This window comes from Acipenser ruthenus, chromosome 44, assembly GCF_902713425.1.
Source record: "Acipenser ruthenus chromosome 44, fAciRut3.2 maternal haplotype, whole genome shotgun sequence".
Lineage (NCBI taxonomy): Eukaryota > Metazoa > Chordata > Actinopteri > Acipenseriformes > Acipenseridae > Acipenser > Acipenser ruthenus.
In genome coordinates this window covers 3,678,656-3,692,499 of record NC_081232.1, presented here as the reverse complement: position 1 = coordinate 3,692,499, position 13,844 = coordinate 3,678,656, and the positions used below count along the sequence as shown (strand labels likewise).

The 13,844-nt window shown below is 43.5% G+C and overlaps 30 non-coding genes and 28 pseudogenes across 30 annotated transcripts; all 58 read right to left on the bottom strand.

Annotated features, from left to right (window-relative positions):
• Window positions 1-37: 37 nt before the first annotated feature.
• On the bottom strand, window positions 38-156 carry LOC131710680 (5S ribosomal RNA). The gene has a single exon (XR_009312562.1). It is a non-coding gene; the product is annotated as a 5S ribosomal RNA (ribosomal RNA).
• A 114-nt stretch (window positions 157-270) lies between these two features.
• Window positions 271-379, bottom strand: LOC131716234 (5S ribosomal RNA; annotated as a pseudogene).
• Window positions 380-479: 100 nt separating this feature from the next.
• LOC131716775 (5S ribosomal RNA) lies at window positions 480-598 on the bottom strand. Its single transcript, XR_009315660.1, has one exon. It is a non-coding gene; the product is annotated as a 5S ribosomal RNA (ribosomal RNA).
• Window positions 599-684: 86 nt separating this feature from the next.
• LOC131715293 (5S ribosomal RNA) lies at window positions 685-793 on the bottom strand (annotated as a pseudogene).
• Window positions 794-893: 100 nt separating this feature from the next.
• LOC131715337 (5S ribosomal RNA) lies at window positions 894-1,002 on the bottom strand (annotated as a pseudogene).
• Window positions 1,003-1,114: 112 nt separating this feature from the next.
• Window positions 1,115-1,233, bottom strand: LOC131711472 (5S ribosomal RNA). Its single transcript, XR_009313358.1, has one exon. It is a non-coding gene; the product is annotated as a 5S ribosomal RNA (ribosomal RNA).
• Window positions 1,234-1,333: 100 nt separating this feature from the next.
• LOC131716626 (5S ribosomal RNA) lies at window positions 1,334-1,452 on the bottom strand. Its single transcript, XR_009315513.1, has one exon. It is a non-coding gene; the product is annotated as a 5S ribosomal RNA (ribosomal RNA).
• Window positions 1,453-1,566: 114 nt separating this feature from the next.
• LOC131715313 (5S ribosomal RNA) lies at window positions 1,567-1,675 on the bottom strand (annotated as a pseudogene).
• Window positions 1,676-1,775: 100 nt separating this feature from the next.
• On the bottom strand, window positions 1,776-1,884 carry LOC131715406 (5S ribosomal RNA; annotated as a pseudogene).
• Window positions 1,885-1,998: 114 nt separating this feature from the next.
• LOC131709813 (5S ribosomal RNA) lies at window positions 1,999-2,117 on the bottom strand. The gene has a single exon (XR_009311677.1). It is a non-coding gene; the product is annotated as a 5S ribosomal RNA (ribosomal RNA).
• A 114-nt stretch (window positions 2,118-2,231) lies between these two features.
• Window positions 2,232-2,340, bottom strand: LOC131714655 (5S ribosomal RNA; annotated as a pseudogene).
• Window positions 2,341-2,454: 114 nt separating this feature from the next.
• LOC131716625 (5S ribosomal RNA) lies at window positions 2,455-2,573 on the bottom strand. The gene has a single exon (XR_009315512.1). It is a non-coding gene; the product is annotated as a 5S ribosomal RNA (ribosomal RNA).
• A 100-nt stretch (window positions 2,574-2,673) lies between these two features.
• On the bottom strand, window positions 2,674-2,792 carry LOC131716764 (5S ribosomal RNA). Its single transcript, XR_009315649.1, has one exon. It is a non-coding gene; the product is annotated as a 5S ribosomal RNA (ribosomal RNA).
• Window positions 2,793-2,878: 86 nt separating this feature from the next.
• Window positions 2,879-2,997, bottom strand: LOC131711557 (5S ribosomal RNA). The gene has a single exon (XR_009313443.1). It is a non-coding gene; the product is annotated as a 5S ribosomal RNA (ribosomal RNA).
• A 100-nt stretch (window positions 2,998-3,097) lies between these two features.
• LOC131716189 (5S ribosomal RNA) lies at window positions 3,098-3,206 on the bottom strand (annotated as a pseudogene).
• A 112-nt stretch (window positions 3,207-3,318) lies between these two features.
• Window positions 3,319-3,437, bottom strand: LOC131711471 (5S ribosomal RNA). The gene has a single exon (XR_009313357.1). It is a non-coding gene; the product is annotated as a 5S ribosomal RNA (ribosomal RNA).
• Window positions 3,438-3,537: 100 nt separating this feature from the next.
• On the bottom strand, window positions 3,538-3,656 carry LOC131710679 (5S ribosomal RNA). Its single transcript, XR_009312561.1, has one exon. It is a non-coding gene; the product is annotated as a 5S ribosomal RNA (ribosomal RNA).
• Window positions 3,657-3,770: 114 nt separating this feature from the next.
• Window positions 3,771-3,879, bottom strand: LOC131714654 (5S ribosomal RNA; annotated as a pseudogene).
• A 100-nt stretch (window positions 3,880-3,979) lies between these two features.
• Window positions 3,980-4,098, bottom strand: LOC131709924 (5S ribosomal RNA). Its single transcript, XR_009311788.1, has one exon. It is a non-coding gene; the product is annotated as a 5S ribosomal RNA (ribosomal RNA).
• A 100-nt stretch (window positions 4,099-4,198) lies between these two features.
• On the bottom strand, window positions 4,199-4,307 carry LOC131716099 (5S ribosomal RNA; annotated as a pseudogene).
• Window positions 4,308-4,421: 114 nt separating this feature from the next.
• LOC131716624 (5S ribosomal RNA) lies at window positions 4,422-4,540 on the bottom strand. Its single transcript, XR_009315511.1, has one exon. It is a non-coding gene; the product is annotated as a 5S ribosomal RNA (ribosomal RNA).
• A 114-nt stretch (window positions 4,541-4,654) lies between these two features.
• LOC131709912 (5S ribosomal RNA) lies at window positions 4,655-4,773 on the bottom strand. Its single transcript, XR_009311776.1, has one exon. It is a non-coding gene; the product is annotated as a 5S ribosomal RNA (ribosomal RNA).
• Window positions 4,774-4,873: 100 nt separating this feature from the next.
• On the bottom strand, window positions 4,874-4,992 carry LOC131716623 (5S ribosomal RNA). The gene has a single exon (XR_009315510.1). It is a non-coding gene; the product is annotated as a 5S ribosomal RNA (ribosomal RNA).
• Window positions 4,993-5,092: 100 nt separating this feature from the next.
• Window positions 5,093-5,211, bottom strand: LOC131716622 (5S ribosomal RNA). Its single transcript, XR_009315509.1, has one exon. It is a non-coding gene; the product is annotated as a 5S ribosomal RNA (ribosomal RNA).
• Window positions 5,212-5,311: 100 nt separating this feature from the next.
• LOC131712779 (5S ribosomal RNA) lies at window positions 5,312-5,430 on the bottom strand. Its single transcript, XR_009314668.1, has one exon. It is a non-coding gene; the product is annotated as a 5S ribosomal RNA (ribosomal RNA).
• An 86-nt stretch (window positions 5,431-5,516) lies between these two features.
• LOC131711556 (5S ribosomal RNA) lies at window positions 5,517-5,635 on the bottom strand. The gene has a single exon (XR_009313442.1). It is a non-coding gene; the product is annotated as a 5S ribosomal RNA (ribosomal RNA).
• Window positions 5,636-5,735: 100 nt separating this feature from the next.
• On the bottom strand, window positions 5,736-5,844 carry LOC131716188 (5S ribosomal RNA; annotated as a pseudogene).
• A 112-nt stretch (window positions 5,845-5,956) lies between these two features.
• On the bottom strand, window positions 5,957-6,075 carry LOC131711470 (5S ribosomal RNA). Its single transcript, XR_009313356.1, has one exon. It is a non-coding gene; the product is annotated as a 5S ribosomal RNA (ribosomal RNA).
• A 100-nt stretch (window positions 6,076-6,175) lies between these two features.
• LOC131710678 (5S ribosomal RNA) lies at window positions 6,176-6,294 on the bottom strand. The gene has a single exon (XR_009312560.1). It is a non-coding gene; the product is annotated as a 5S ribosomal RNA (ribosomal RNA).
• Window positions 6,295-6,408: 114 nt separating this feature from the next.
• LOC131714653 (5S ribosomal RNA) lies at window positions 6,409-6,517 on the bottom strand (annotated as a pseudogene).
• Window positions 6,518-6,617: 100 nt separating this feature from the next.
• LOC131709923 (5S ribosomal RNA) lies at window positions 6,618-6,736 on the bottom strand. Its single transcript, XR_009311787.1, has one exon. It is a non-coding gene; the product is annotated as a 5S ribosomal RNA (ribosomal RNA).
• Window positions 6,737-6,836: 100 nt separating this feature from the next.
• LOC131716097 (5S ribosomal RNA) lies at window positions 6,837-6,945 on the bottom strand (annotated as a pseudogene).
• Window positions 6,946-7,059: 114 nt separating this feature from the next.
• LOC131716621 (5S ribosomal RNA) lies at window positions 7,060-7,178 on the bottom strand. Its single transcript, XR_009315508.1, has one exon. It is a non-coding gene; the product is annotated as a 5S ribosomal RNA (ribosomal RNA).
• Window positions 7,179-7,292: 114 nt separating this feature from the next.
• LOC131709911 (5S ribosomal RNA) lies at window positions 7,293-7,411 on the bottom strand. The gene has a single exon (XR_009311775.1). It is a non-coding gene; the product is annotated as a 5S ribosomal RNA (ribosomal RNA).
• Window positions 7,412-7,511: 100 nt separating this feature from the next.
• LOC131716620 (5S ribosomal RNA) lies at window positions 7,512-7,630 on the bottom strand. Its single transcript, XR_009315507.1, has one exon. It is a non-coding gene; the product is annotated as a 5S ribosomal RNA (ribosomal RNA).
• A 100-nt stretch (window positions 7,631-7,730) lies between these two features.
• Window positions 7,731-7,849, bottom strand: LOC131716619 (5S ribosomal RNA). The gene has a single exon (XR_009315506.1). It is a non-coding gene; the product is annotated as a 5S ribosomal RNA (ribosomal RNA).
• A 100-nt stretch (window positions 7,850-7,949) lies between these two features.
• On the bottom strand, window positions 7,950-8,068 carry LOC131711487 (5S ribosomal RNA). Its single transcript, XR_009313373.1, has one exon. It is a non-coding gene; the product is annotated as a 5S ribosomal RNA (ribosomal RNA).
• Window positions 8,069-8,182: 114 nt separating this feature from the next.
• LOC131713944 (5S ribosomal RNA) lies at window positions 8,183-8,301 on the bottom strand (annotated as a pseudogene).
• Window positions 8,302-8,401: 100 nt separating this feature from the next.
• On the bottom strand, window positions 8,402-8,520 carry LOC131714236 (5S ribosomal RNA; annotated as a pseudogene).
• Window positions 8,521-8,634: 114 nt separating this feature from the next.
• LOC131714274 (5S ribosomal RNA) lies at window positions 8,635-8,753 on the bottom strand (annotated as a pseudogene).
• Window positions 8,754-8,867: 114 nt separating this feature from the next.
• On the bottom strand, window positions 8,868-8,986 carry LOC131717588 (5S ribosomal RNA). The gene has a single exon (XR_009316477.1). It is a non-coding gene; the product is annotated as a 5S ribosomal RNA (ribosomal RNA).
• Window positions 8,987-9,100: 114 nt separating this feature from the next.
• LOC131714278 (5S ribosomal RNA) lies at window positions 9,101-9,219 on the bottom strand (annotated as a pseudogene).
• Window positions 9,220-9,319: 100 nt separating this feature from the next.
• Window positions 9,320-9,438, bottom strand: LOC131712678 (5S ribosomal RNA). The gene has a single exon (XR_009314570.1). It is a non-coding gene; the product is annotated as a 5S ribosomal RNA (ribosomal RNA).
• A 100-nt stretch (window positions 9,439-9,538) lies between these two features.
• LOC131716454 (5S ribosomal RNA) lies at window positions 9,539-9,657 on the bottom strand (annotated as a pseudogene).
• Window positions 9,658-9,770: 113 nt separating this feature from the next.
• On the bottom strand, window positions 9,771-9,899 carry LOC131715301 (5S ribosomal RNA; annotated as a pseudogene).
• Window positions 9,900-9,999: 100 nt separating this feature from the next.
• Window positions 10,000-10,128, bottom strand: LOC131714313 (5S ribosomal RNA; annotated as a pseudogene).
• Window positions 10,129-10,228: 100 nt separating this feature from the next.
• Window positions 10,229-10,337, bottom strand: LOC131716477 (5S ribosomal RNA; annotated as a pseudogene).
• A 323-nt stretch (window positions 10,338-10,660) lies between these two features.
• On the bottom strand, window positions 10,661-10,779 carry LOC131713431 (5S ribosomal RNA; annotated as a pseudogene).
• Window positions 10,780-10,893: 114 nt separating this feature from the next.
• Window positions 10,894-11,012, bottom strand: LOC131714014 (5S ribosomal RNA; annotated as a pseudogene).
• Window positions 11,013-11,333: 321 nt separating this feature from the next.
• LOC131713430 (5S ribosomal RNA) lies at window positions 11,334-11,452 on the bottom strand (annotated as a pseudogene).
• Window positions 11,453-11,773: 321 nt separating this feature from the next.
• LOC131713988 (5S ribosomal RNA) lies at window positions 11,774-11,893 on the bottom strand (annotated as a pseudogene).
• Window positions 11,894-12,007: 114 nt separating this feature from the next.
• LOC131713693 (5S ribosomal RNA) lies at window positions 12,008-12,126 on the bottom strand (annotated as a pseudogene).
• Window positions 12,127-12,226: 100 nt separating this feature from the next.
• LOC131715247 (5S ribosomal RNA) lies at window positions 12,227-12,344 on the bottom strand (annotated as a pseudogene).
• Window positions 12,345-12,444: 100 nt separating this feature from the next.
• Window positions 12,445-12,563, bottom strand: LOC131716618 (5S ribosomal RNA). The gene has a single exon (XR_009315505.1). It is a non-coding gene; the product is annotated as a 5S ribosomal RNA (ribosomal RNA).
• A 100-nt stretch (window positions 12,564-12,663) lies between these two features.
• On the bottom strand, window positions 12,664-12,772 carry LOC131714652 (5S ribosomal RNA; annotated as a pseudogene).
• A 240-nt stretch (window positions 12,773-13,012) lies between these two features.
• LOC131713941 (5S ribosomal RNA) lies at window positions 13,013-13,131 on the bottom strand (annotated as a pseudogene).
• A 309-nt stretch (window positions 13,132-13,440) lies between these two features.
• Window positions 13,441-13,559, bottom strand: LOC131716616 (5S ribosomal RNA). The gene has a single exon (XR_009315503.1). It is a non-coding gene; the product is annotated as a 5S ribosomal RNA (ribosomal RNA).
• Window positions 13,560-13,670: 111 nt separating this feature from the next.
• On the bottom strand, window positions 13,671-13,789 carry LOC131710591 (5S ribosomal RNA). Its single transcript, XR_009312473.1, has one exon. It is a non-coding gene; the product is annotated as a 5S ribosomal RNA (ribosomal RNA).
• Window positions 13,790-13,844: the final 55 nt, after the last annotated feature.

Sequence of the window (13,844 nt, the reverse complement as noted above, 5' to 3'; positions counted from 1 at the left end):
CCTTTTGTCCTCCACACATTTCAATTGTAAAATGTAATGCCTGCAGCACTTGATATTCCCAGGTGGTCTCCCATCCAAGTACTAACCAAGCCCAACATTGCTTAGCTTCTGAGATCAGACGAGATCAGGCTTATTCAAGGTGGTGTGGCCGCAGGAGATTGCATTTCTGCTTTCATGACTTTTATGTTTAGTGAGCTGGGGGTGATTCCTCCAAAATTTCCTTTTGTCCTCCACACATTTCAATTGTAAAATGTAATTACAAAAATGTAATGCCTGCAGCACTTGATATTCCCAGGTGGTCTCCCATCCAAGTACTAACCAAGCCCAACATTGCTTAGCTTCTTAGATCAGGCTTATTCAAGGTGGTGTGGCCGCAGGCGATTGCATTTCTGCTTTCATGACTTTTATGTTTAGTGAGCTGGGGGTGATTCCTCCAAAATTTCCTTTTGTCCTCCACACATATCAATTGTAAAATGTAATGCCTGCAGCACTTGATATTCCCAGGTGGTCTCCCATCCAAGTACTAATCAAGCCCAACATTGCTTAGCTTCTGAGATCAGACGAGATCAGGCTTATTCAAGGTGGTGTGGCCGCAGGCGATTGCATTTCTGCTTTCATGACTTTTATGTTTAGTGAGCTGGAAATTTCCTTTTGTCCTCCACACATTTCAATTGTAAAATGTAATGCCTGCAGCACTTGATTTTCCCAGGTGGTCTCCCATCCAAGTACTAATCAAGCCCAACATTGCTTAGCTTCTGAGATCAGGCTTATTCAAGGTGGTGTGGCCACAGGCGATTGCATTTCTGCTTTCATGACTTTTATGTTTAGGGAGCTGGGGGTGATTCCTCCAAAATTTCCTTTTGTCCTCCACACATTTCAATTGTGAAATGTAATGCCTGCAGCACTTGATATTCCCAGGTGGTCTCCCATCCAAGTACTAACCAAGCCCAACATTGCTTAGTTTCTGAGATCAGGCTTATTCAAGGTGGTGTGGCCGCAGGCGATTGCATTTCTGCTGTCAACTTTTATGTTTAGTGAGCTGGGGGTGATTCCTCCAAAATTTCCTTTTGGCCTCCACACATTTCAATTGTAAAATGTAATTACAAAAATGTAATGCCTGCAGCACTTGATATTCCCAGGTGGTCTCCCATCCAAGTACTAACCAAGCCCAACATTGCTTAGCTTCTGAGAGCAGACGAGATCAGGCTTATTCAAGGTGGTGTGGCCGCAGGCGATTGCATTTCTGCTTTCATGACTTTTATGTTTAGTGAGCTGGGGGTGATTCCTCCAAAATTTCCTTTTGTCCTCCACACATTTCAATTGTAAAATGTAATGCCTGCAGCACTTGATATTCCCAGGTGGTCTCCCATCCAAGTACTAACCAAGCCCAACATTGCTTAGCTTCTGAGATCAGACGAGATCAGGCTTATTCAAGGTGGTGTGGCCGCAGGCGATTGCATTTCTGCTTTCATGACTTTTATGTTTAGTGAGCTGGGGGTGATTCCTCCAAAATTTCCTTTTGTCCTCCACACATTTCAATTGTAAAATTTAATTACAAAAATGTAATGCCTGCAGCACTTGATATTCCCAGGTGGTCTCCCATCCAAGTACTAAACAAGCCCAACATTGCTTAGCTTCTGAGATCAGGCTTATTCAAGGTGGTGTGGCCGCAGGCGATTGCATTTCTGCTTTCATGACTTTTATGTTTAGGGAGCTGGGGGTGATTCCTCCAAAATTTCCTTTTGTCCTCCACACATTTCAATTGTAAAATGTAATGCCTGCAGCACTTGATATTCCCAGGTGGTCTCCCATCCAAGTACTAACCAAGCCCAACACTGCTTAGCTTCTGAGATCAGGCTTATTCAAGGTGGTGTGGCCGCAGGCGATTGCATTTCTGCTTTCATGACTTTTATGTTTAGTGAGCTGGGGGTGATTCCTCCAAAATTTCCTTTTGTCCTCCACACATTTCAATTGTAAAATGTAATTACAAAAATGTAATGCCTGCAGCACTTGATATTCCCAGGTGGTCTCCCATCCAAGTACTAACCAAGCCCAACATTGCTTAGGTTCTGAGATCAGACGAGATCAGGCTTATTCAAGGTGGTGTGGCCGCAGGCGATTGCATTTCTGCTTTCATGACTTTTATGTTTAGTGAGCTGGGGGTGATTCCTCCAAAATTTCCTTTTGTCCTCCACACATTTCAATTGTAAAATGTAATTACAAAAATGTAATGCCTGCAGCACTTGATATTCCCAGGTGGTCTCCCATCCAAGTACTAACCAAGCCCAACATTGCTTAGCTTCTGAGATCAGGCTTATTCAAGGTGGTGTGGCCGCAGGCGATTGCATTTCTGCTTTCATGACTTTTATGTTTAGTGAGCTGGGGTTGATTCCTCCAAAATTTCCTTTTGTCCTCCACACATTTCAATTGTAAAATGTAATTACAAAAATGTAATGCCTGCAGCACTTGATATTCCCAGGTGGTCTCCCATCCAAGTACTAACCAAGCCCAACATTGCTTAGCTTCTGAGATCAGACGAGATCAGGCTTATTCAAGGTGGTGTGGCCGCAGGCGATTGCATTTCTGCTTTCATGACTTTTATGTTTAGTGAGCTGGGGGTGATTCCTCCAAAATTTCCTTTTGTCCTCCACACATATCAATTGTAAAATGTAATGCCTGCAGCACTTGATATTCCCAGGTGGTCTCCCATCCAAGTACTAATCAAGCCCAACATTGCTTAGCTTCTGAGATCAGACGAGATCAGGCTTATTCAAGGTGGTGTGGCCGCAGGCGATTGCATTTCTGCTTTCATGACTTTTATGTTTAGTGAGCTGGAAATTTCCTTTTGTCCTCCACACATTTCAATTGTAAAATGTAATGCCTGCAGCACTTGATATTCCCAGGTGGTCTCCCATCCAAGTACTAACCAAGCCCAACATTGCTTAGCTTCTGAGATCAGGCGAGATCAGGCTTATTCAAGGTGGTGTGGCCGCAGGCGATTGCATTTCTGCTTTCATGACTTTTATGTTTAGGGAGCTGGGGGTGATTCCTCCAAAATTTCCTTTTGTCCTCCACACATTTCAATTGTGAAATGTAATGCCTGCAGCACTTGATATTCCCAGGTGTTCTCCCATCCAAGTACTAACCAAGCCCAACATTGCTTAGCTTCTGAGATCAGGCTTATTCAAGGTGGTGTGGCCGCAGGCGATTGCATTTCTGCTGTCAACTTTTATGTTTAGTGAGCTGGGGGTGATTCCTCCAAAATTTCCTTTTGGCCTCCACACATTTCAATTGTAAAATGTAATTACAAAAATGTAATGCCTGCAGCACTTGATATTCCCAGGTGGTCTCCCATCCAAGTACTAACCAAGCCCAACATTGCTTAGCTTCTGAGAGCAGACGAGATCAGGCTTATTCAAGGTGGTGTGGCCGCAGGCGATTGCATTTCTGCTTTCATGACTTTTATGTTTAGTGAGCTGGGGGTGATTCCTCCAAAATTTCCTTTTGTCCTCCACACATTTCAATTGTAAAATGTAATGCCTGCAGCACTTGATATTCCCAGGTGGTCTCCCATCCAAGTACTAACCAAGCCCAACATTGCTTAGCTTCTGAGATCAGACGAGATCAGGCTTATTCAAGGTGGTGTGGCCGCAGGAGATTGCATTTCTTCTTTCATGACTTTTTTGTTTAGTGAGCTGGGGGTGATTCCTCCAAAATTTCCTTTTGTCCTCCACACATTTCAATTGTAAAATTTAATTACAAAAATGTAATGCCTGCAGCACTTGATATTCCCAGGTGGTCTCCCATCCAAGTACTAACCAAGCCCAACATTGCTTAGCTTCTGAGATCAGGCTTATTCAAGGTGGTGTGGCCGCAGGCGATTGCATTTCTGCTTTCATGACTTTTATGTTTAGTGAGCTGGGGGTGATTCCTCCAAAATTTCCTTTTGTCCTCCACACATTTCAATTGTAAAATGTAATGCCTGCAGCACTTGATATTCCCAGATGGTCTCCCATCCAAGTACTAACCAAGCCCAACATTGCTTAGCTTCTGAGATCAGACGAGATCAGGCTTATTCAAGGTGGTGTGGCCGCAGGCGATTGCATTTCTGCTTTCATGACTTTTATGTTTAGGGAGCTGGGGGTGATTCCTCCAAAATTTCCTTTTGTCCTCCACACATTTCAATTGTAAAATGTAATGCCTGCAGCACTTGATATTCCCAGGTGGTCTCCCATCCAAGTACTAACCAAGCCCAACACTGCTTAGCTTCTGAGATCAGGCTTATTCAAGGTGGTGTGGTCGCAGGCGATTGCATTTCTGCTTTCATGACTTTTATGTTTAGTGAGCTGGGGGTGATTCCTCCAAAATTTCCTTTTGTCCTCCACACATTTCAATTGTAAAATGTAATTACAAAAATGTAATGCCTGCAGCACTTGATATTCCCAGGTGGTCTCCCATCCAAGTACTAACCAAGCCCAACATTGCTTAGCTTCTGAGATCAGACGAGATCAGGCTTATTCAAGGTGGTGTGGCCGCAGGCGATTGCATTTCTGCTTTCATGACTTTTATGTTTAGTGAGCTGGGGGTGATTCCTCCAAAATTTCCTTTTGTCCTCCACACATTTCAATTGTAAAATGTAATTACAAAAATGTAATGCCTGCAGCACTTGATATTCCCAGGTGGTCTCCCATCTAAGTACTAACCAAGCCCAACATTGCTTAGCTTCTGAGATCAGACGAGATCAGGCTTATTCAAGGTGGTGTGGCCGCAGGCGATTGCTTTTCTGCTTTCATGACTTTTATGTTTAGTGAGCTGGGGGTGATTCCTCCAAAATTTCCTTTTGGCCTCCACACATTTCAATTGTAAAATGTAATGCCTGCAGCACTTGATATTCCCAGGTGGTCTCCCATCCAAGTACTAACCAAGCCCAACATTGCTTAGCTTCTGAGATCAGACGAGATCAGGCTTATTCAAGGTGGTGTGGCCGCAGGCGAATGCATTTCTGCTTTCATGACTTTTATGTTTAGTGAGCTGAGGGTGATTCCTCCAAAATTTCCTTTTGTCCTCCACACATTTCAATTGTAAAATGTAATGCCTGCAGCACTTGATATTCCCAGGTGGTCTCCCATCCAAGTACTAACCAAGCCCAACATTGCTTAGCTTCTGAGATCAGACGAGATCAGGCTTATTCAAGGTGGTGTGGCCGCAGGCGATTGCATTTCTGCTTTCATGACTTTTATGTTTAGTGAGCTGGGGGTGATTCCTCCAAAATTTCCTTTTGTCCTCCACACATATCAATTGTAAAATGTAATGCCTGCAGCACTTGATATTCCCAGGTGGTCTCCCATCCAACTACTAATCAAGCCCAACATTGCTTAGCTTCTGAGATCAGACGAGATCAGTCTTATTCAAGGTGGTGTGGCCGCAGGCGATTGCATTTCTGCTTTCATGACTTTTATGTTTAGTGAGCTGGAAATTTCCTTTTGTCCTCCACACATTTCAATTGTAAAATGTAATGCCTGCAGCACTTGATATTCCCAGGTGGTCTCCCATCCAAGTACTAACCAAGCCCAACATTGCTTAGCTTCTGAGATCAGGCGAGATCAGGCTTATTCAAGGTGGTGTGGCCGCAGGCGATTGCATTTCTGCTTTCATGACTTTTATGTTTAGGGAGCTGGGGGTGATTCCTCCAAAATTTCCTTTTGTCCTCCACACATTTCAATTGTGAAATGTAATGCCTGCAGCACTTGATATTCCCAGGTGTTCTCCCATCCAAGTACTAACCAAGCCCAACATTGCTTAGCTTCTGAGATCAGGCTTATTCAAGGTGGTGTGGCCGCAGGCGATTGCATTTCTGCTGTCAACTTTTATGTTTAGTGAGCTGGGGGTGATTCCTCCAAAATTTCCTTTTGGCCTCCACACATTTCAATTGTAAAATGTAATTACAAAAATGTAATGCCTGCAGCACTTGATATTCCCAGGTGGTCTCCCATCCAAGTACTAACCAAGCCCAACATTGCTTAGCTTCTGAGAGCAGACGAGATCAGGCTTATTCAAGGTGGTGTGGCCGCAGGCGATTGCATTTCTGCTTTCATGACTTTTATGTTTAGTGAGCTGGGGGTGATTCCTCCAAAATTTCCTTTTGTCCTCCACACATTTCAATTGTAAAATGTAATGCCTGCAGCACTTGATATTCCCAGGTGGTCTCCCATCCAAGTACTAACCAAGCCCAACATTGCTTAGCTTCTGAGATCAGACGAGATCAGGCTTATTCAAGGTGGTGTGGCCGCAGGAGATTGCATTTCTGCTTTCATGACTTTTATGTTTAGTGAGCTGGGGGTGATTCCTCCAAAATTTCCTTTTGTCCTCCACACATTTCAATTGTAAAATTTAATTACAAAAATGTAATGCCTGCAGCACTTGATATTCCCAGGTGGTCTCCCATCCAAGTACTAACCAAGCCCAACATTGCTTAGCTTCTGAGATCAGGCTTATTCAAGGTGGTGTGGCCGCAGGCGATTGCATTTCTGCTTTCATGACTTTTATGTTTAGTGAGCTGGGGGTGATTCCTCCAAAATTTCCTTTTGTCCTCCACACATTTCAATTGTAAAATGTAATGCCTGCAGCACTTGATATTCCCAGATGGTCTCCCATCCAAGTACTAACCAAGCCCAACATTGCTTAGCTTCTGAGATCAGACGAGATCAGGCTTATTCAAGGTGGTGTGGCCGCAGGCGATTGCATTTCTGCTTTCATGACTTTTATGTTTAGGGAGCTGGGGGTGATTCCTCCAAAATTTCCTTTTGTCCTCCACACATTTCAATTGTAAAATGTAATGCCTGCAGCACTTGATATTCCCAGGTGGTCTCCCATCCAAGTACTAACCAAGCCCAACACTGCTTAGCTTCTGAGATCAGGCTTATTCAAGGTGGTGTGGTCGCAGGCGATTGCATTTCTGCTTTCATGACTTTTATGTTTAGTGAGCTGGGGGTGATTCCTCCAAAATTTCCTTTTGTCCTCCACACATTTCAATTGTAAAATGTAATTACAAAAATGTAATGCCTGCAGCACTTGATATTCCCAGGTGGTCTCCCATCCAAGTACTAACCAAGCCCAACATTGCTTAGCTTCTGAGATCAGACGAGATCAGGCTTATTCAAGGTGGTGTGGCCGCAGGCGATTGCATTTCTGCTTTCATGACTTTTATGTTTAGTGAGCTGGGGGTGATTCCTCCAAAATTTCCTTTTGTCCTCCACACATTTCAATTGTAAAATGTAATTACAAAAATGTAATGCCTGCAGCACTTGATATTCCCAGGTGGTCTCCCATCTAAGTACTAACCAAGCCCAACATTGCTTAGCTTCTGAGATCAGACGAGATCAGGCTTATTCAAGGTGGTGTGGCCGCAGGCGATTGCTTTTCTGCTTTCATGACTTTTATGTTTAGTGAGCTGGGGGTGATTCCTCCAAAATTTCCTTTTGGCCTCCACACATTTCAATTGTAAAATGTAATGCCTGCAGCACTTGATATTCCCAGGTGGTCTCCCATCCAAGTACTAACCAAGCCCAACATTGCTTAGCTTCTGAGATCAGACGAGATCAGGCTTATTCAAGGTGGTGTGGCCGCAGGCGATTGAATTTCTGCTTTCATGACTTTTATGTTTAGTGAGCTGAGGGTGATTCCTCCAAAATTTCCTTTTGTCCTCCACACATTTCAATTGTAAAATGTAATGCCTGCAGCACTTGATATTCCCAGGTGGTCTCCCATCCAAGTACTAACCAAGCCCAACATTGCTTAGCTTCTGAGATCAGACGAGATCAGGCTTATTCAAGGTGGTGTGGCCGCAGGCGATTGCATTTCTGCTTTCATGACTTTTATGTTTAGTGAGCTGGGGGTGATTCCTCCAAAATTTCCTTTTGTCCTCCACACATTTCAATTGTAAAATGTAATGCCTGCAGCACTTGATATTCCCAGGTGGTCTCCCATCCAAGTACTAACCAAGCCCAACATTGCTTAGCTTCTGAGAGCAGACGAGATCAGGCTTATCCAAGGTGGTGTGGCCGCAGGCGATTGCATTTCTGCTTTCATGACTTTTATGTTTAGTGAGCTGGGGGTGATTCCTCCAAAATTTTCTTTTGTCCTCCACACATTTCAATTGTAAAATGTAATTACAAAAATGTAATGCCTGCAGCACTTGATATTCCCAGGTTATCTCCCATCTAAGTACTAACCAAGCCCAACATTGCTTAGCTTCTGAGATCAGACGAGATCAGGCTTATTCAAGGTGGTGTGGCCGCAGGCGATTGCATTTCTGCTTTCTTGACTTTTATGTTTAGTGAGCTGGGGGTGATTCCTCCAAAATGTCCTTTTGTCCTCCACACATTTCAATTGTAAAATGTAATGCCTGCAGCACTTGATATTCCCAGGTGGTATCCCATCCAAGTAGTAACCAAGCCCAAAATTGCTTGGCTTCTGAGATCAGACGAGATCAGGCTTATTCAAGGTGGTGTGGCCGCAGGCGATTGCATTTTTGCTTTCATGACTTTTATGTTTAGTGAGCTGGGGGTGATTCCTCCAAAATTTCCTTTTGTCCTCCACACATTTCAATTGTAAAATGTAATTACAAAAATGTAATGCCTGCAGCACTTGATATTCCCAGGTGTTCTCCCATCCAAGTACTAACCAAGCCCAAAATTGCTTAGCTTCTGAAATCAGACGAGATCAGGCTTATTCAAGGTGGTGTGGCCGCAGGCGATTGCAGTTCTGCTTTCATGACTTTTATGTTTAGTGAGCTGGGGGTGATTCCTCCAAAATTTCCTTTTGTCCTCCACACATTTCAATTGTAAAATGTAATTACAAAAATGTAATGCCTGCAGCACTTGATATTCCCAGGTGGTCTCCCATCCAAGTACTAACCAAGCCCAACATTGCTTAGCTTCTGAGATCAGATGAGATCAGGCTTATTCAAGGTGGTGTGGCCGCAGGCATTTGCATTTCTGCTTTCATGACTTTTATGTTTAGTGAGCGGGGGCTGATTACTCCAAAATTTCCTTTTGTCGTCCACACATTTCAATAGTAAAATGTAATTACAAAAATGTAATGCCTGCAGCACTTGATATTCCCAGGTGGTCTCCCATCCAAGTACTAACCAAGCACAACATTGCTTAGCTTCTGAAATTAGACGAGATCAGGCTTATTCAAGGTGGTGTGGCCGCAGGCGATCGCTTTTCTGCTTTCATGACTTTTATGTTTAGTGAGCTGGGGGTGATTCCTCCAAAATTTCCTTTTGTCCTCCACACATTTCAATTGTAAAATGTAATGCCTGCAGCACTTGATATTCCCAGGTGGTCTCCCATCCAAATACTAACCAAGCCCAACATTGCTTTGCTTCTGAGATCAGACGAGATCAGGCTTATTCAAGGTGGTGTGGCCGCAGGCGATTGCATTTCTGCTTTCATGACTTTTATGTTTAGTGAGCTGGGGGTGATTCCTCCAAAATTTCCTTTTGTCCTCCACACATTTCAATTGTAAAATGTAATGCCTGCAGCACTTGATATTCCCAGGTTGTCTCCCATCCAAGTACTAACCAAGCCCAACATTGCTTAGCTTCTGAGATCTGACAAGATCAGGCTTATTTAAGGGGGTGTGGCCAGAGGAAATTGCGTTCTGCTTTCATGAATTTTTGGTTCGGTGAGTTGGGGGTGATTCCTCCGAAATATCCTTTTCTGCTCCACACATTTCAATTGTAAAATGTAATTACAAAAATGTAATGCCTGCAGCACTTGATATTCCTAGGTGGTCTCCCACCCATGTACTAACCAAGCCCAACATTGCTTAGCTTCTGAGATCAGACAAGCTCAGACGAGATCAGGCTTATTCAAGGTGGTGTGGCCGCAGGCAATTGCATTTCTGCTTTCATGACTTTTATGTTTAGTGAGCTGGGGGTGATTCCTCTAAAATTTCCTTTTGTCCTCCACACATTTCAATTGTAAAATGTAATGCCTGCAGCACTTGATATTACCAGGTGGTCTCCCATCCAAGTACTAACCAAGCCCAACATTGCTTAGCTTCTGAGATCAGACGAGATCAGACGAGATCAGGCTTATTCAAGGTGGTGTGGCCGCAGGCGATTGCATTTCTGCTTTCATGACTTTTATGTTTAGTGAGCTGGGGGTGATTCCTCTAAAATTTCCTTTTGTCCTCCACACATTTCAATTGTAAAATGTAATGCCTGCAGCACTTGATATTACCAGGTGGTCTCCCATCCAAGTACTAACCAAGCCCAACATTGCTTAATTTCTGAGATCAGACTGATTCAAGGTGGTGTGGCCGCAGGCGATTGCATTTCTTCTTTCATGACTTTTATGTTTAGTGAGCTGGGGGTGATTCCTCCAAAATTGCCTTTTGTCCTCCACACATTTCAATTGTAAAATGTAATGTCTGCAGCACTTGATATTCCCAGGTGGTCTCCCATCCAAGTACTAACCAAGCCCAACATTGCTTCGCTTCTGAGATCAGACTGATTCAAGGTAGTGTGGCAGCAGGCGATTGTATTTCTTCTTTCATGACTTTTAAGTTTAGTGAGCTGGGGGTGATTCCTCCAAAATTTCCTTTTGTCCTCCACACATTTCAATTGTAAAATGTAATTACAAAAATGTAATGCCTGCAGCACTTGACATTCCCAGGTGGTCTCCCATCCAAGTACTAACCAAGCCCAACATTGCTTAGCTTCTGAGATCAGACGATATCAGGCTTATTCAAGGTGGTGTGGCCGCAGGCGATTGCATTTCTGCTTTCATGACTTTTATGTTTAGTGAGCTGGGGGTGATTCCTCCAAAATTTCCTTTTGTCCTCCACACATTTCAATTGTAAAATGTAATTACAAAAATATAATGCCTGCAGCATTTGATATTCCCAGGTGGTCTCCAATCCAAGTACTAACCAAGCCCAACATTGCTTAGCTTCTGAGATCAGACGAGATCAGGCTTATTCAAGGTGGTGTGGCCGCAGGCGATTGCATTTCTGCTTTCATGACTTTTATGTTTAGTGAGCTGGGGGTGATTCCTCCAAAATTTCCTTTTGTCCTCCACACATTTCAATTGTAAAATGTAATGCCTGCAGCACTTGATATTTCCAGGTGGTCTCCTATTCAAGTACTAACCAAGCCCAACATTGCTTCGCTTCTGAGATCAGACTTATTCAAGGTGGTGTGGCCGCAGGCGATTGCATTAATGCTTTCATGACTTTTATGTTTAGTGAGCTGGGGGTGATTCCTCCAAAATTTCCTTTTGTCCTCCACATTTCAATTGTAAAATGTATTTACAAAAATGTAATGCCTGCAGCACTTGATATTCCCAGATGGTCTCCCATCCAACTACTAACCAAGCCCAACATTGCTTAGTTTCTGAGATCAGACGAGATCAGGCTTATTCAAGGTGGTGTGGCCGCAGGTGATTGCATTTCTGCTTTCATGACTTTTATGTTTAGTGAGCTGGGGGTGATTCCTCCAAAATTTCCTTTTGTCCTCCACACATTTCAATTGTAAAATGTAATGCCTGCAGCACTTGATATTTCCAGGTGGTCTCCTATTCAAGTAATAACCAAGCCCAACATTGCTTCGCTTCTGAGATCAGACTTATTCAAGGTGGTGTGGCCGCAGGCGATTGCATTAATGCTTTCATGACTTTTATGTTTAGTGAGCTGGGGGTGATTCCTCCAAAATTTCCTTTTGTCCTCCACATTTCAATTGTAAAATGTATTTACAAAAATGTAATGCCTGCAGCACTTGATATTCCCAGATGGTCTCCCATCCAACTACTAACCAAGCCCAACATTGCTTAGTTTCTGAGATCAGATGAGATCAGGCTTATTCAAGGTGGTGTGGCCCACAGGCGATTGCATTTCTGCTTTCATGACTTTTATGTTTAGTGAGCTGGGTGTGATTCCTCCAAAATTTCCTTTTGTCCTACACACATTTCAATTGTAAAATGTAACTACAAAAATGTAATGCCTGCAGCACTTGATATTCCCAGGTAGTCTCCCATCCAAGTACTAACCAAGCCCAACATTGCTTAGCTTCTGAGATCAGCCGAGATCAGGCTTATTCAAGGTGGTGTGGCCGCAAGCGATTGCATTTCTGCTTTAATGACTTTTATGTTTAGTGAGCTGGGGGTGATTCCTCCAAAATTTCCATTTGTCCTCCACACATTTCAATTGTAAAATGTAATGCCTGCAGCACTTGATATTCCAGGTGGTCTCCCATCCAAGTAGTAACCAAGCCCAACATTGCTTAGCTTCTGAGATCAGACGAGATCTGGCTTATTCAAGGTGGTGTGGCCGCAGGCGATTGCATTTCTGCTTTCATGACTTTTATGTTTAGTGAGCTGGGGTTGATTCCTCCAAAATTTCCTTTTGTCCTCCACACATTTCATTTGTAAAATGTAATGCCTGCAGCACTTGATATTCCCAGGTGGTCTCCCATCCAAGTACTAACCAAGCCCAACATTGCTTAGCTTCTGAGATCAGACGAGATCAGGCTTATTCAAGGTGGTGTGGCCGCAGGCGATTGCATTGCTGCTTTCATGACTTTTATGTTTAGGGAGCTGGGGGTGATTCCTCCAAAATTTCCTTTTGTCCTCCACACATTTCAATTGTAAAATGTAATGCCTGCAGCACTTGATATTCCCAGGTGGTCTCCCATCCAAGTACTAACCAAGCCCAACATTGCTTAGCTTCTGAGATCAGGCTTATTCAAGGTGGTGTGGCCGCAGGCGATTGCATTTCTGCTTTCATGACTTTTATGTTTAGTGAGCTGGGGGTGATTCCTCCAAAACTTCCTTTTGTCCTCCACACATTTCTTAGCTTCTGAGATCAGACGAGATCAGGCTTATTCAAGGTGGTGTGGCCGCAGGCGATTGCATTTCTGCTTTCATGACTTTTATGTTTAGTGAGCTGGGGGTGATTCCTCCAAAATTTCCTTTTGTCCTCCACACATTTCAATTGTAAATTGTAATGCCTGCAGCACTTGATATTCCCAGGTGGTCTCCCATCCAAATACTAACCAAGCCCAACATTGCTTAGCTTCTGAGATCAGACGAGATCAGGCTTATTCAAGGTGGTGTGGCGGCAGGAGATTGAGTTTCTGCTTTCATGACTTTTATGTTTAGTGAGCTGGGGGTGATTCCTCCAAAATTTCCTTTTGTCCTCCACACATTTCAATTTTAAAAGGTAATGCCTGCAGCACTTGATATTCCCAGGTAGTCTCCCATCCAAGTACTAACCAAGCCGAAAATTGCTTAGCTTCTGAGATCAGGCTTGTTCAAAGTGGTGCGGCTGCAGGCGATTGCGTTTCTGCTTTCATGACTTTTATGTTTAGTGAGCTTGGGGTGATTCCTCCAAAATTTCCTTTTGTCCTCCACACATTTCAATTGTAAAATGTAATGCCTGCAGCACTTGATATTCCCAGGTGGTCTCCCATCCAAGTACTAACCAAGCCCAACATTGCTTAGCTTCTGAGATCAGACGAGATCAGGCTTATTCAAGGTGGTGTGGCCGCAGGCGATTGCATTTCTGCTGTCATGACTTTTATGTTTAGTGAGCTGGGGGTGATTCCTCCAAAATTTCCTTTTGTCCACACATTTCAATTGTAAAATGTAATTACAAAAATGTATTGCCTGCAGCACTTGAAATTCCCAGGTGGTCTCCCATTCAAGTACTAACCAAGCCCAACATTGCTTAGCTTCTGAGATCAGACGAGATCAGGCTTATTCAAGGTGGTGTGGCTGCAGGCGATTGCAGTTCTGCTTTCTTGACTTTTATGTTCGGTGAGTATTGGGTGATTCCTC